The sequence below is a fragment of the Cervus canadensis genome, chromosome 15, assembly GCF_019320065.1.
Source record: "Cervus canadensis isolate Bull #8, Minnesota chromosome 15, ASM1932006v1, whole genome shotgun sequence".
NCBI lineage: Eukaryota > Metazoa > Chordata > Mammalia > Artiodactyla > Cervidae > Cervus > Cervus canadensis.
Genome location: NC_057400.1, coordinates 55627400 through 55645380, shown reverse-complemented (window position 1 = coordinate 55645380; position 17981 = coordinate 55627400). Strand labels below are relative to the sequence as shown.

At 40.4% G+C, this 17981-nt stretch overlaps 1 long non-coding RNA gene across 1 annotated transcript; it reads left to right on the top strand.

Annotated features, from left to right (window-relative positions):
- Positions 1-14089: 14089 nt before the first annotated feature.
- LOC122453714 lies at positions 14090-16685 on the top strand. Its single transcript, XR_006273146.1, has 3 exons — positions 14090-14224; positions 15172-15260; positions 16610-16685. It is a non-coding gene; the product is annotated as an uncharacterized LOC122453714 (long non-coding RNA).
- Positions 16686-17981: the final 1296 nt, after the last annotated feature.

Below are 17981 nucleotides of genomic sequence, written 5' to 3'. Positions count from 1 at the left end.
CCAAAGAACATCAGAATCTTTATGCCATTCTTGCACAAAGTACACGGTCTGTACACTCTGATGTAATGCCACTCCTGTTACAGCTGCTATAGTAGATAGAGCAATAATTTCTAAAATGGCAGCAATTAACAGTCCAATAAACTGTTTAGTGGTTTTTAACACTTTCTTAAGGATTTCTTCTACAATATAGACTGTGGGGCTATCCTGCCATGGTCTATTCATTTTTACAGGAAGCCATACTCCAGAACTGGTTTTTAGAATGTATAGAGAATAGTCATTCTGAAATTGGAGAGAAGAATTAACACAAGTGTAAAAGGAACAATTTTGACAAGTAAGTAGCCCAGAAGAGGCATTATAAAAAGTAGCTCCTATCAAAAATATGAAAGGTAAATGAACACATGCTTTAATCAAATGGGTTGAATTTTTATCAAAATGTAAGGAATGACCAGATACTGTCAAATTAAATTGCCCCTTCCATGCTGTTATGGGTTGGAAGGCAGCTGGTATTTTCCACAATTCTGAATGTAAAGTCCTATACGGTAATTGAGGTAAGGGAGGAGAGAAACTCCCTCCATGCCAGTATATAGAGCTATTAACAATGTTATTCATGGAGTCCAAAGTGTTGTTTAGCAATATAGGCAAATCCAAATTATTATTTTTATCCAAAGGATCTCTTTTGGGACTCCAATCAATAATTTTTCCATCAGAAGTATTGGCCATAATATGTCCAGTATTAGTTTTACGTAATTTCCATTGTACCCAATGTTTTATTCCAGATTTTATAGAAATAATACAGTTAGGTAGATGGGACAGAAACATAGTAGTATATTCTCCTTTGATATTAAAGGAAAATGACACTAATAAGAAAAAAATGAATTTTGTTCACTTGAGGTTCTTTAACTATAGATAGCCAACCTTGTAATCCTCTTTTAAGACAATGAGTTTACGCCTGCATGCATATAGGGCTAAGATCTGTTCCCATAGTATAATTAACACTAACATTTGAAAGTTGTCAACCTTCTTTTTCTGGTTTTAAAGGAAGGCTTGGGTAACCAAGAAGAGTCATTTATGAAAATTGGAACAGAAGAATCCTCCCACGTAACTGGTCTTAGTAGGGGAGGATTGGGCACATATGCCCTATAAGTATGATTGGCACCTACCATGGTAGTTACCACAGATAACTTAGCCAAGAACAAGGTAGCTGAGGTCAAAGGCTGCCCTTGTTCTTTGACCAATTTTTCCCTTTCAATGGTCAAGTTCTTCAATTCACCCCAAGTGGGTGGTTTGGCTTTGTTGGTCCTTGGAGCCGGTTTGGAGCAGTTGCTGATCATCAGTCTTGTTATCCCCATCACTGGCGGCTCTCCAGGAGGACTGATGTTGAACTATGTCCTCTTCTTTCCTTTCTTTGACAGGCCTTCCTGGTACCCAGTGGTTTTGTCCATTATCTGAAATGACAAGAGCGTAACCTCGTCCTTTCCTAAGTCTAAGGCCCTTACACCAATTGTTCATAGCATTTTTCCACAATTTTTCCATACAGGAGTATTATCTGCAATCATTTGACCAGGAGTGTAATTTTCACTAAGAATGGTGTTCTGAAAATGCAACGTTGCTGCTGGGTTTGTATGATCCAATCTTAAATCCAAAAAATTTAAAGTAAATAAAGCTTGGGTTAATTTTTCTTTTGATGTCATCAATATGCCATACTTTTCTGCCCCTTTCTGTTTAAATAACTTATTTTTTAGAGTACGATGAGTGTGTTTGATAATAGCCTGACCTTGAGAATTATATGGAATACCTATAGAATGAGAAATATTCCAATCAGATAAAAATTTCACAAAACCATGACTCACACATGCAGGGCCACTATCAGTTTTAACATGTTTTGGTAGGCCCATGTAAGAAAAGGCTTGGAAAAAATGTGAGATAACATGAGTAGATGTTTCTCCAGAATGAGCAGAAGTATAAATCATGCCCAAATAAGTACCCACAGAAACATGAACAGCTCCCAAATGTCCAAAAGAAGGGACATGAGTAACATCAGTCTGCCAAATATCGTTGGGATAAAGGCCTCTGGGATTAATCCCTGTAGTTATAGAAATGTGGTAAGAGTATATGTGGGGCAGGCAGAAACAATATCTCAGGCTTCTTGTCTGAATAATTGAAATTTATTCATCAAGCCACATGTATTTATATGTGTGAGTTGATGAAATTTATAAGGAGTAAGAAAAGCAATTAACAAAGAGTCGATGGAATCATTGCCCTTTGCCAATGGTCCAGGCAATTTAGAATGAGATCTGATACGTGTAATGTAAAAGGGGGCAGAATGAAGTCTTACTATATTTTGAAATTGAGATAATATCATAATAATAGATGATTTAGAAGAAGCTTTTGGTAGAGATATGGTTTCAATAATTTGTGTTATCCATACAGCATATTGAGAATCTGATATAATATTTAATGCTGTAGAAACATCCTGTAATAAGGTAGCAATAGCCTCTAATTCAGCTTGTTGAACAGAGGTTAGGCTAGATTGCCACACCTTTGTTGTGGGTCCACTACAGACAGCTTTGAGAGTTTCATTTGCATCAGAAAAATAAACAGGGGCATTAGTAAGAGGAATTGTTTTAATAATAATAGGAATTATCCATTTGTGTTTAGCAGCAGTAGTAATCAAAGGTGACTTTGGAAAATGGCTATGAACCTCACCTATGAAATCAGCAATGGCAATTTGCCAATCCATACTGGTAACAAATAATCTATGGATTTGATCATTAGTGAAAGGAAGAACAATTTCATATGGATCATAACCAGAAAGTTTTATACATCTGGATCTCATTTTTGAAACAAGAAAGGAAATAAGCATTATGTAAGTAGTTACTTTCTTAGGAGTGTGGGACAAAAATCCCCATTCAAGGGGACTGCAGTTGTCATAATATTCCTGTGAAAGTGAAGTTGCTCAGTCATGTCCGACTCTTTGCGACCCCATGGACAGTAGCCTACCAGGCTCTTCCCTCCATGGGATTTTCCAGGTGAGACTACTGGAGTGGGTTGCCATTTCCTTCTCCAATATTCCTGTAAGGGAATCTAAAGTAGGAAGAGTAAGTAAAGAAACTGGCACAGTCAAATCTACTTGTTTAAGCTGTCTTTGCTGGATAGCTTGATTCACAAGATCTAATTCCTGTTTAACTTGTTCTATTAGTACCCCAGGGGCTATTTAAATCAGAGTCTCCTTGTAGGATTTGAAATAGGCGTGTAAAGGAATGATTAGGAATTCCTAAAGATGGTCATAACCAATTTATATCACCTAATAATTTTTGAAAATCACTTAAAGTTTTCAAGAAATCAGTTTGAATTTATATTTTTTGTGCTTTAATAATATTTTTTTGCAATATATATCCTAAATAGGTATATGGTTCCTGCTCTTGTAATTTATCAATAGCAATATGTAACTCATATACTCTTAACTTAATCTCTGTATTTAAGAAAATATGTTGAAGTTCCTCAGCAGAAAGAGAAGCTAAAAGAATATCATCCATATAATGGATAATATAAACATGAGGGAATTGTTTTCTAATAAATTCAAGTGGTTGGGAGTCATATAATTGACATAATATAGGACTATTAAGCATTCCTTGTGGCAATACCTTCCAGAAATATCGAGACACTGGTTTTTTATTATTAATTGATGGTACAGTAAAAGCAAAACAGATAGCATCAGATTCTTGTAGAGGAATAGTATAGAAACAATCTTTAAGAGCAATGATTTTTTTTTCCAATTTTGTGTTATCATAGAGGGTCATGGAATACCTGGTTGTAAAGTACCCATAGGTTCAATTATAGCATTAATTTTTCTTAAATCAGTTAACATTCTCCATTTTCCAGATTTATTCTTAATAACAAAGACAGGAGAATTCCAAGGACTAGTAATTGAAGCAATATGATTAAGAGATAATTGTTCCTCTACTAGCTGTTCAAGAACCTGTAACTCTTCATGTGATAGGGGCCACTTCTCTGTCCAAATAGGCTCATCAGATTTCCATGTCAATTTAAGTGCTGTTTTTTGTTGTTCAGCAGTGGCCCTCACTAAAAAGCCTATGTATTTTGAACAGGATTATATCCCATATTTGCCATAATTTGTTTAGCTTGAGAAGATATAGTAGGAATTGTTGCATAAGCTCCCCATTGCATCAATAGATCTCATCGCCATAAATTAATAGGGATATCTGCAACTAAATGTTGTAAAGTTGCAGGTTGCTGTTCGGGACCTGAACAGGTCAAAATATGAGCACTTTTTTGAATATTTTGAATAGTTCCAATTCCAGTTAACATAATAGGAACATCTGTTAAAGGCCAAGAAATTGGCCAATGCTTTTTAAATATTATAGAAACATCAGCTCCAGTATCTACAAGTCCTAAAAATTGCTTATTATTAATATATACAGATAATGTGGGTCTTGAATCAGATACAAAAGTTTGCCAATATACCTGTTTTCCTGTACTTCCAAATCCTCCAGTTCTTTTAATATGAGATTTACTAGTGGTGATATAAGGTAATAATAACAATCAAGCTATATGATCTCCTTTTATTATTTGATAAGGATACTCTGTTTTCATCATAATAGAAATTTTGCCCTCATAATCTTCATCTATAATCCCCATTAGGACTTGAACTCCCTTACTTGTTAAACTACTGCATCCTAATAATAATCCCACACTTCCTTTAGGTATTGGACCTTTACTTCCAGTAGGGATTTTATAAATTCCAATAGCTGGCTTAAGAAGTAAATTATCAATGGCAGGGATATCTAATGCTGTGCTCCCAGATGTTGCAGGAAGGAGGTCAGCAAGCCAGGTGTATGGTTTGGAAAGGCTGGATGAGGTTGCCGTTTGCTGGCTAGGTACACAAAAGGAACAGTGTTCCAGGTTTGTTGAGAGTTCATATTGTTTGATGGGCCCTGAGCAGGGCCTTTCTTCCAATTTCCTGACAAAGGGGATTCATTTTTATGAAATTTAGATCTACACTGATTAGCCCAATGATTGCCTTGATTACAGTGAGGGCATAATCCAGGTGTCTTTTCATTTGTGGGAATAGGCTTATTAGGTGTATTTTTATTAGTCATGCAATTTTTCTGCACATGTCCCCTCTTACCGCAACTAAAACATTTAACCTGCTGATTCACTTCTTGTTTCAAGCCTGTAATGGCTTGAGCCAACAATTGCATCTTGTAGGGTTCTGATCCAATATCATGACAAGCCTTAATATAATTCTCTAGAGGCTTTCCTTGTGCTTTGAGAGGCTGTAAAACCTTTTGACATTCTGAATTCGCATTATCATAGGCAAGCATCTGTAATAACATATCCCTTAATTCAGTTTGAGCAACAGTTCTCATCAGATTTTGTTTTAATCGACTGATAAAATCAGTATAAGATTCTCCATTAGATTGTTTCACATTAACAAAAGAAGGATGAGACTGTCCCGGGGGGCTAAGCTTTTCCCATGCTCTAAGACAAATAAATCTAATTTGACTTGTAAGTTGATCATCAAATTGTATTTGTCTCTGAATCTCTTGATATTCCCCTGACCCCATTAATTGTTCCATGGTAATATTAAGAGGAGGATTAGCAGCTGTCTTTCTTTGAGCCTGTTGAGAAGCTTCATCTTGCCACCATGTCCGGAATGGTAAAAATTCCGAAGTGGATAAGCAAGTTCTAGCAATCATTTCCCAATCATATGGAATGAATCGTTCAGACTGAGCCAACCCTTGAATAAGACCTGTGGTGTAAGGGGATGTAGTTCCATATTGTGTGCATGCCTGTTTAATCTCCTTAATAGTTTTTAAAAAATAGAAGAATATGTTCAAATTGTACCACGCCTTGTGGAAGTTGAGCAGTAGAGGGCACCTCAGTCATAATAACAGGCAAAACCAAAGCATCAAGGTCACCTCGCCTCGCTGCTCATACAGCTTATTGAAAAGGTAAGAGCACAGGCATAGACGTCTTTGGTATTGTCACTACGGCTCTAAATACTCCATCATCCCATGGTGTATTGGAATCTAGTGCAGGGGGGTTCCTGAGCTATAGGGGGCTCTGGCCAAGGAGCCAAAAGCTGTGAGACTGGTGATAAAGGGAAAGCTTCAGGATGTCGCTCAGTACCATAGTTAACATGGGATTTAGGACTCAAAAATTGAGCCTCTTTCTCCCCTTCCAAAGGATTATATTTCCCTTTATTCAGATTTTCATAAATATGAGGTGGCTGGACAGGCAATTCCTGAGATGCAGGAGGAGCAGGATTATCAGATTCTGAATCAGAAGAGTCAGACTGTTGAGACTGTAAAGGAGTCAAAGAAGTATAAATAAGATTACAGACAGACCACACACTTATAGGAATGGGTTCCCCAGACTGATAGGCTCTATGCAAACAATGCATCACTTCTTTCCACTCATTAAGATGCGAAGTCCTTTTTTCTAGGTCCAACCAGTGACAGTGCTTATGAATTGCTTGAAATAATTCCTGAATCACTTCTTTCCACTCATTAAGACACAAAGTCCCTCTTTCTGGGTCCAACCAGTGACAGTGCTTATGAATTGCTTGAAATAATTTCTGAAAATTCTCTTCTTTCACTTTCACTCCAGAGCTACGTAGTAAGGTTTTTAGAAGCACAAAATAGTCAGCATGCTGAGAAGGAGATTGCCCCCATTGCGTCCCTGATTGACAAATCCACGAGAGCATACTTACAAAGTACTTTCACTGTCCTCTGATCTCTCACTGGAATGGCTGGAATTCCCCGCATCTTCTGGCACTGTCAAAAAAGAGCCTCGAAAGCTACTTGCACCCTCAGGTCCCTGTTCAGGCGCCAAATTTTGGGACCAGCCCCAAAAGGAACTGACCCAAGGGAGCGGTGTTTCAGAAGAATAAAGAAAAAGAAGACTCAGAAATGAAGTGGGGATCAGGGGGCTGATGTCATTCGCAGGCAAAAAGCCCAGGTTCTAATCCTTGCATGCCTTCCATTGTTAACTTCTACTTCCTTATTCATGCTCTAGAGATATCTGTTCTTTACAATCTCAGAATAGGGGATAAAGTTATACAATGCACAGTCCTCAATGTCAAACCTTCAGGCCTTTCATGACTTTGGTTAGCCTTTTGGCTAGTGACACCCTTTCTCAGCAACTCCCTCAAGGCTCTGGTTATAGGAACAGTCACTAATGGTTTTCCATCAGTCACATCAGTACTTCAACATCTTGTTTTCAAGATGTCTTTCCATGATGTACTTTTTACTGCTCTAGCCCTTCGCCTGGGGGTGAAGAGAAAATCATTCTTATTTTTCAAAGAAGCCCCATTAATTATAGTCCAGGCCTGTGCATAGCATATTCCCTTCAACTAATCACAGCACAGCACAGATATTATGAACAGGTCCATATTACCTTCAGAATGAGAGCATTAATGTAATTATTCTAGAGATTATGCTGACTTTGCTGAATAATTTTCCCAACTTGTAAACTTAAATTTTCTAAATATACCTCACCCTCACCTTCTACTTCCTCACCCCTGAATCTTTGCTCTCTCTTTCCATCCACAGGGATTGTGTTCCAGTCCATCCTCATCTGTGAAATCATACCAATACTAACATTGTACTATGCTGTGCTGTGCTTAGTAGTTCAGTCGTGACTGACTCTTCATGACCAGACTGTAACCTGCCAGGCTCCTCTGTCCGTGGGGATTCTCCAGGCAAGGATACTGGAGTGGGTTGCCATGCCCTCCTCCAGGGGATCTCCCTGACCCGGGGATCAAACACAGTCTCTCGCATTGCAGGTGGATTTTTTTTTTTTTCTGTCTAAGCCATGAGGGAAGCCCAGTGATACTGCAGTGTGTAACCTGTCCCTTCTCCAGGGGATCTTCAGGACCCAGAAATTAAACTGGGGTCTCCTACATTGCAGGCAGATTCTTTACCAGCTAGGCCTAGCTTACTAATAGCTTACTACCTACTTAGTTCAGTTTAGTCGCTCAGTCATGTCCACCTCTTTGCAACCCCATTGACTGCAGCATGCCAGGCCTCCCTGTCCATCGCCAACTCACGGAGTTTACTCAAACCCATGTCCATCGAGTCAGTGATGCCATCCAGCCATCACGTTCTCTCTTGTCCCCTTCTCCTCCTGCCCCCAATCCCTCCCAACATCAGGGTCTTTTCCAATGAGTCAGCTCTTCACATGAGGTGGCCAAAGTACTGGAGTTTCAGCTTCAACATCAGTCCTTCCAATGAACACTCAGGACTGATCTCCTTTAGGATGGACTGGTTGGATCTCCTTGCAGTCCAAGGGACTCTCAAGAGTCTTCTCCAACACCACAGTTCAAAAGCATCCATTTTTTGGTGCTCAGCTTTCTTCACAGTCCAACTCTCACATCCATACATGACCACTGGAAAAACCATAGCCTTGACTAGACGGACCTTTGTTGGCAATGTAATGTCTCTGCTTTTTAATATGCTATCTAGGTTGGTCATAACTTTCCTTCCAAGGAGTAAGCGTCTTTTAATTTCATGGCTGCAGTCACCATCTGCAGTGATTTTGGAGCCCGAAAAAATAAAGTCTGACACTGTTTCCACTGTCTCCCCATCTATTTCCCATGAAGTGGTGGGGCCAAATGCCATGATCTTAGTTTTCTGAATGTTGAGCTTTAAGTCAACTTTTTCACTCTCCTCTCATTTTCATTAAGAGCCTTTTTAGTCCCTCTTCACTTTCTGCCATAAGGGTGGTGTCATCTGCATATCTGAGGTTATTGATATTTCTCCCGGCAATCTTGATTCCAGCTTGTGCTTCTGCCAGCCCAGCCTTTCTCATGATGTACTCTGGATATAAGTTAAATAAGCAGGGTGACAATATAAGCCTTGACACACTCCTTTTCCTATTTGGAACCAGTCTGTTGTTCCATGTCCAGTTCAAACTGTTGCTTCCTGACCTGCATACAGGTTTCTCAAGAGGCAGGTCAGGTGGTCTGGTGTTCCCATCTCTTTAAGAATTTTCCACAGTTTATTGTGATCCACACAGTCGAAGGATTTGGCATAGTCAATAAAGCAGAATAGATGTTTTTCTGGAACTTTCTTGCTTTTCCGATTATCCAGCAGAGGTTGGCAATTTGATCTCTGGTTCCTCTGCCTTTTCTAAAACCAGCTTGAACATCTGGAAGTTCACGGTTCACATACTGCTGAAGCCTGGCTTGGAGAATTTTGAGCATTACTTTACCAGCATGTGAGATGAGTGCAATTGTGCAGTAGTTTGAATATTCTTTGGGATTTCCTTTCTTTGGGATTTCCTTTCTTTGGGATTGGAATGAAAACTGACCTTTTCCAGTCCTGTGGCCACTGCTGAGTTTTCCAAATTTGCTGGCATATTGAGTGCAGCACTTTCACAGCATCATCTTCCACGACTTGAAATATTGCCACATTGTCTGTGAGCACCCCTAATAAAGAAGAAATCACTGCTAAAACATGTAGACCTCTGGGTTTTCAAAGCTGATGTTACTCTCATCTAGAGTTTGACCATGAATGCTATTTGGGAACATAGTGCTTTTTCTTGGCAGGGCTGCAAAGGTCCTCACCTCCTGTGTACCCTCCTCCTCCCTGCCCCTTAGGACCAGCCTGAACATGATGGAGCTCAATAAGAACTAGGTCTTTGTACACGGAGATAAGTAGGAGCATGACCCAGAATTGGTTGGGAGGCCTACTCTTGTTAGACTCTAAGTGAATGGAGACTAAGTTTCCTTCATATCCTGTTTTGTGGGCTGGCTCTCTGTTGGGCCTTCTGCCCTGGTATTTGGTTTCTTTTCAGGTTGTTTGCAAAGATCACAGTCCAGGGTTGACTGCTGACTGAACAGGACCCTATACCTCTTCCTACTTCCTGCCACTGTCTTCAGTACAGCATGAATACTAAGCAGGCAGAACACTAACTGTACTGGCCAGGGTTCTCCGGAGAAACAGAGCCAATAAGATATATTTATGTATGTGCATACATATGGGCTCACACAATTATGGAGGCTGAGAAGCAGAATGGGAAAGACTAGAGATCTCTTCAAGAAAATTAGAGATACCAAGGGAACATTTCATGCAAAGATGGGCACAATAAAGAATAGAAATGGTATGAACCTAACAGAAGCAGAAGATACTAAGAAGTGGTGGCAAGAATAAACAGAATACAAAAATTCTGTGGGAAAAAAAAGAATACAATAAAGATCTTCACGACCCAGATAACCATGATGGTGTAATCACTCACCTAGACCCAGACATCCTGGAATGCAAAGTCAAGTGGGCCTTAGGAAGTATTACTATGAACAAAGCCAGTGGAGGTGATGGAATTCCAGTTAAGCTATTTCAAATCCTAAAAGATGATGCTGTGAAAGTGCAGCATTCAATATGCCAGCAAATTTGGAAAACTCGGCAGTGGCCACAGGACTGGAAAAGGTCCGTTTTCATTCCAATCCCAAAGAAAGGAAATCCCAAAGAATGCTCAAACGACTACACAATTGCACTCATCTCACACACTAGCAAAGTAATGCTCAAAATTCTCCAAGCCAGGCTTCAACAGTATGCGAACTGTGAACTTCCATATGTTCAAGCTGGATTTAGAAAAGGCAGAAGAACCAGAGATCAAATTGCCAACATCTGTTGGATCATTGAAAAAGCAAGAGAGTTCCAGAAAAACATCAACTTCTGCTTTATTGACTACGCCAAAGCCTTTGACTGTGTGGATCATAACAAACTGGAAAATTCTTAAAGAGATGGGAATACCAGACTACCTTACCCGCCTCCTGAGAAATCCGTATGCAGGTCAAGAAGCAACAGTTAGAACTGGATATGGAACAGCAGACTGGTTCCAAATCAGGAAAGGAGTATGTCAAGGCTGTATATTGTCACCCTGCTTATTTAATTTATATGCAGAGTACATCATGCAAAATGCTGGGCTGGATGAAGCACAAGCTGGAATCAAGATTGCTGGGAGAAATAGCAATAACCTCAGATACGCAGATGACACCACCCTTATGGCAAAAAGAGAAGAGGAACTAAAGAGTCTCTTGATGAAAGTGAAAGAGGAGAGTGAAAATGTTGGCTTAAAACTCAACATTCAGAAAACTAAGATCATGGCATCTGGTTCCATCACTTCATGACAAATAGATGGGGAAACAATGGAAACATTTTGGGGGCTCCAAAATCACTGCAGATGGTGACTACAGCCTTGAAATTAAAAGAAGCTTTCTCCTTGGAAGAAAAGTTATGATCAACCTAGACAGCATATTAAAAAGCAGAGACATTACTTTGCCAACAAAGGTCCGTCTAATCAAAGCTATGGTTTTTCCAATAGTCAAGTATGGATGTGAGAGTTGGACTAGAAAGAAAGCTGAGCATCGAAGAATTGATGTTTTTGAACTGTGGTGTTGGAGAAGACTCTTGAGAGTTCCTTGGACTGCAAGGAGATCCAACCAGTCCATCCTAAAGGAGATCAGTCCTGAGTGTTCATTGGAAGGACTGATGTTGAAGCTGATACTCCAGTACTTTGGCCACCTCATGTGAAGAACTGACTCATTGGGAAAGACCCTGATCCTGGGAAAGATTAAAGGTGGGATGAGAGGGGGACAACAGAGGATGAGATGGTTGGATGGCATCGCTGACTCGATGGGCATGAGTTTGAGCAAGCTCTGGGAGTTGAAGATGGACAGGAAAGCCTGGTGTGCTGCAGTCCATGGTGTCACAAAAAAATTGGACATGACTGAGCAACTGAACTGAACTGTACTGAGAAGTCCTCCAATCCACCTCTGCAAGAAGGGCTAGTGGTGTGGTTCTTGTCTGAGTCCCATGGTGAGAACCAGGAGAACCAGTGATATAAGTTCTAGTCCAAATCTAAGGGTCTGAGAACTGGATAGGTTATGAAGAGTGTAAGTCCCATACTGAAGGCAGAAGGCTGATGGCCCAGCTCAAACAGTCAGAGAGAGTGCATTTTTCCTACTTTCCTCTTTTTATTCCATTCAGTCCCTCAGTGGGTTGGACAAGGCTCACCAACATTAGAGAGAGCAATCTGCTTTACTCAGTTTATGGACTCAGATGCTAAGGTCTTCTGGAAACACCCTCACATACATACCAGAAATAATGTTTTTCCAGATTTCTGGGCCTCCTGTGGCCCAGCCAAGTTGGCAACTAAAATTAACCTTCACACCAACCATTAAGCAAGATAGTTGTTGGGTAAACATTGACCATCCCCTGACCTCAGCAGACGTCTTTGATTGACCCTAAAGCATCTTTCCAGATCCCAAGAACTATCCCCTCCAGGAGTCCCTACCGTCAAGTTCTGCCCCTTCCCATCCCTTTTAACTCAGACTCCTGGTCATATCTGTCCCTCTTGCACTGGGCAGACTAAACTGCTGATCCCCTATTAAGGGGCCAGCCTGTAGGACTCTGGTGGCCCCCTTAGTGCCAAATCCATCCCACATGCCCGAACTTATTCTCTCTTCCCCACTGGGGCCTCCTAACAAGCCACATGGCAAGGACAATGCCTTTTGTTTTGTTTTTGACCAACCTTAAGTCCCCGAGGACAAAGACTGCATTATTCATCTGTTCTTGTCTAGTTGCACTTAGCACAGTTCTGACCCTAAAGGAGGGGTAGCCTAAGGATGAAAGAAATTATAACATATCAGATGATAGTCAGTGTTCTGACAATGACATTCAAGTGAGTGACAGCCTCTGTGGAACATCTAAAAGGAGTGAGGGATTAATGGGACGCAATCAAGCAAAATGTTACCTGAAACAGTAGGAAATGGCAAGAGGCAGATGGTTTGCACTTTATTTAATAAACACTCATAATGTTTACTAGGTGCCAGGGATGGTTCTAAGCGCTTTTAAGATCATAACTCAATTACTCTTGAGGATACAGAGAGGTTAAGTAACTTGCCTGAAGTCAAACAGCTGAGTTGTACAGTCAAGTGTTCTGGGAGCAGCGTCTAGCTATTAAACAGGACGTGACGCTGCTTCATGAACCAGGCAGTTATGAAGGAGGCCTAAAGTTGAGCCAATTGGGCAGAATCAAGCTTGGGGAACTACTTAAGAGCCTGGAGCCAAGGAGGCAGAGTGCTGGAGAAGCCAGGAGTGGCCAGGACAAAGCAGTGACTGGGACACAACAGTGTCCCGGGAGAGAGCAGATCAGGACAGATGGTAGACTGTCCTCAGCAGACATTGGGGCAGCTGGGCTCAACAGGGGCGAGCCAAGGGAAGCAGTTGCACCATGCCAGTCCCACTCTCTTTAGAGAGTAAAAGGCAATTGGTACATCCTGGGCATGTAGCATGATGGCCAGGGGCAGGCTCTGGGGGCAGAGAACCCTGGACCTAGATCTCAATTCGACCACTGAACAGCTATTGACCTTGGACGAGTGACCTAACCTTGCTCACCCTCTTGTTTCCACACTGAGGACAAAATCAGAGCTCCTCCCTCTTGAGGTTTTCATGGACTGTGAGATAATGTACATAGAGGGCCATGCGCTTTGGTAAGCACTTACTACCTGTTGGTTAATATTATTATGAATGTTGTTGTTGTTGTTACTAATTTCAAATCCCATTTGGCTTTCTATGCCAACAAAGCCAATTCAGGATTTATAATCTGCTCCTAAATTATGTCTGGTGCTGTTCTTGGACCAAGTACATCTTCATTATGAGGAATTAACTCATTCTCAAAAGTTTGTGTGTTCCGACCATGTGAATGTGCCAAGAACAATCATAGATACTCAAGAGACAAAGATGAATAAGACACTTTGTGCTTTAGGGTAAGAAAAGAGGTAAAAAAAAAAACACCCTGAAAATTTACTGTAATAAATGGTATCCCAGTGGTATGAATGGGCTTCCCTGGTGGCTCAGATGGTAAAGAATCTGCCTGCAATGCAGAAGATCCAGGTTCAATCCCTGGAAAAGGGAATGGCTACCCACTCCAGTATTCTTGCCTGGAAAATTCCATGGACTAAGGAGCCTGGCAGGCTACAGTCCCATGGGGTCGCAAAGAGCTGGACACGACTGAGCGACTTTCCCTTTTCGCTTTCATCATGGCATGAATAAGCTGCTATGTGAGAACGGAGCCTGGAGTGCCCGCTGCTTGGGCAAGACCTGGAGCTTTCATATTTGAGCCGAGCCTTCAGGGTCGAGGACGAGCTTCTGGTGGCAGAAGTGGCTGGCATTCCGACCACTTCCTGCCAAGGAAGGTACAGAATGGGCAAAGGCACAGAGGTGAAACAGAACAAATTTTTCAGCTGGGTTGTGAGTGGGGCAGTAGAAGGAGATGTATTTGGAAAAGGAGGCAGGCATCAGATCCTGTAGACAGTGAAACAGTACTAAGGAATTTTATGTAGGGGAAAGGACGGGATTTAATTTGATTTTAGAAAGATTACTCTGGCAATAGTTTTAAAAATTGATTAATCGTCTCAGCTTTAGCAAGAACTTGAATGATTTCCATATGCTGATCTTAATTTTTGCCCTAACCATGTTCCTCCTGTACTCTAAGCTCCTCAATATTTTTCTTTAAATTAGCTTTTTTCCTTTAAGCTATTTTAAGAGAAACTTTATATCTTAAGCATAAATGGAAAGTCAGTGTCATTTGTCTTAAAAAATGAACACAATAAATATAATATCAACAAAACAATATTACAACATTTGATCCAGATAATTTTCTTATCAAAACAGTTGCATCTAATTTTGTTAAAAACAATAAGAATGAAAAGTAGGAGGTGTCAGTGCGTGTTAAGAATAGCTAGCACCAACCTGAGACATTCTTCTTGATCCAATTAGATAGACTGGATAGAGAAATTAGATAGACTGGAAGAGAAACAGCAGCGTATTGTCATCACATGATCCAGTATCAACAGCCCAAATTGCCTGGAAGCATTTTACACTTTAGGAAGCATGGATTAGAGCAGAAGTTTTCAAACTTTTATTTTTTATCAGAACCTACAGAAGAACCACATTTTACATCTGGAACCAATGAGAATAGGAGTATGCAGACACACGCATGTGTGTGCACACACACACATGTGCACACACGCACATGGCTGAAGAAGAGTGTGAGGCAATAACACTCGCCCTTTCTTTGTGCGATGTGCTGCAATGTGCTTTGTCTCATTCTGCTCTGTTTCTTTTTTTTTAATGTTAATAGGGGAACACTAAATTGATTTCACCACCACTAATGGGTTGTGGAAATCTCCTACTTTGAATACCTCTGAATTAAAGGAAGCTGGACTGGAGGTAAGAAAACAACAGAAGAGGTTATTGTAATAGTCTAGTTAAGGAATGATGGGTCTTAATGGACTCTAGTGACACTAGAAATGAAATAGAGATAAACTGACATGATTATTGTACTCACCTTGAAAAAGCTGTAACATGTCACACAGGGAGGTGGCATTTATAAATTTGTTTCTTTTAAGTTGGCTTAATGTGAATCAAGCTCCCTTGCAAACAGTTAACTTTGGGGTGACTCCTGATGGGGAAGCCTCACTTCCTGGAAAACTGGCTGCTGGCATTAAACTGTCAAGCAACACATTCAATAAGCATCAAATCTGACCACGCTGGGTTTTTTCCCACACTGGAAAATATCCTGCCTTGCAAATTCTATTCCTATTATACTCTTCAGGAAATCTCCATCTATGGACACACTTGGATTTTTAAGTCTGTACTGCATTTGTTGCCTTGGTGGTTAGCTTGTTCTGTAACCCTGTGGTAACTGAGTGTGACAGTGATGGAATTAAAATCATAATTACATTGTGCTCACATTATTTGTTCGAGTGAAGCTTAATAACTCAGTTCCCTTGAGCAAATGCAAAATATGAAAACGAATCAAGTTTATAGGACTGGGAAAAATACATTCTCTGGAACGGCTCTATTTACAAGTGTGGCTGTAAAATAAACATTCTTCATCTTTAATTTACCTTTGCAACCTCACCAAGATCCCTAGGTGTTAAGAAAGGAGGCCTATACAGCGATGCATTTGCCAGACAAAAAGCTTTCCCCGTTATTAATGACTGGTGGTGCCCCAGTGTAATCAAAGGGCACGGCTGCAGTGATATACAGCAGTGACAAGCCTCAGGATCTTTCCTTCTCAATGCTAACCTAACAGCTAGCAGCTGAGAACTTCTAGTGCTGTATATCTACAAGATAAATAGCACAAGATACGAATATACGTATTGCTTACAGTCTTGAAAAGTATTGTTATATCCCCCCTCCACAATCACTCTAAATATGACGCACATGCATTTTTCACCATTTCAGTACAATGCTTGTTGTTCATAAATGGCAATAGTTTTCTAGTGGAGATTTAAAACCCTCCAACTCTACCAGTTACTGCAGTCTGATTTGAAAACCGGTGCCAGCGCTGCTGATGGTGTCAGTAAAGCAGGTTTCTGGAGATTCATAACCTCTTTTACACTGACAGGTGGCATCAAAAGAAGGAATCACTTTAAGAATATACTAGAAATCATTTTTATTTTTGCTCCTCGATCATGCCAAGATGATCTAAAGAGAAAACTCAGAGTCACTCATGATATGAATTTGACATGAAGGAATCCATAAGAAAAATTCACTGGTGTTTTTATTTTCAGCTATTAAGCCATTTCCCCCGTCTCTCTCCTGCTTTGAGCTTGTGACCGGTAAGTGCCATATTTTGCTTTGCTAAGGGTACAAGAAATGCGTTTAATTGGGAGTTACAGCCAAGGTAAAACACAGGCTAAATAACCAGCATGAAAAGAGGTTAGCTTTCTGCACTTAGTCAGGTGTGAATTCCGGTGGAAAAATTCTATAATTACTGATCAGGTTTCCATTAAAAATAAAGTGAACAAAACCACTGAATGGACAAAGCCAGGTCTTTTCCCAGATCAATAGCAAAGACACGTCCATGCACACACAGAGGAAGTCAGTGCAGCTCCATGACCTTTTCATGAACTTTCTGGGAGACGGAAAGATCATTCAAAGGGCAGAGGTCAGCATTCATGCTGGTCACAAACAAAAATCAGATTTAGGCTCATAATGAAGGATTCGGGGTTCTCACCTACTGGTGCAAATTATATACTATTATTGCACATTTTCATGCATTATCAATTGAAGAAGAAACTGCTTTTGTATTTGCAGTATGTATTAACATTTACTTATCAACTCATATTGTTTTGCTACCTTTATCAAGCATCACAAGTTTAAAGATGAGGTTGAAAAACCAGAAACCTTCAGTTAAGATGGGCGTCTTAAGCTTATCACAAAGGACAGACACTCAAGACGGTCCTCTCTGAGTGATCTTCCCCACCACATACACACACCAGCCCCAGTACACGCAGCACAAAGGGAAGGGTGGGATTCTTGACAAGCAAGACAACAGTGAGTTAAGAAGGAGAGCACTTCAGCTAGAAATAAATGATTCAGGTCATGAGGGGAAACCTAAGCATTGCTCCTCTGTGGATATAGACCCACCTCACAAAGAAATAGAGCAGCTCAAAACCCTAGGGATGTGCAGGGTGGAAGAGACAGAAGAATAACTAGGAATCTAGAGCATTTTACTAAAGAACCTCATTTCCAGTAGCCCAGACTCAGATCATCATCAAGTGTGAAATGAAAACTAAAGGCATTTCCAGGACTAGTGTCCACACAGAGGTGCCAACTGTGAACTTTTTTTATTCTCTGACACAGGGGAGCACAAACAGAGCAAAGTCTGTTAGAATCAGTTAGTGATGAAGTGTCTTTGGGGCTTTGAAGAATCACAGAAGTATCAAAATAAAGGAACCTTTCTATTCTGAAAATTCAATATCCTACCTCTCAATTAAAAAGAAAAAGCATTTACAGAGCAACTGATGAAACAACTACAGGTCACAAATAGCTCTGCCTCCCTCTCTGTTTCCTGCACTGTAGTTCAAAAATCAGAGAATTCTAAAGTCTTTAATAAGTGCACATGAAACATATAGTGAAATTTGGATACAAGTTCTCTTG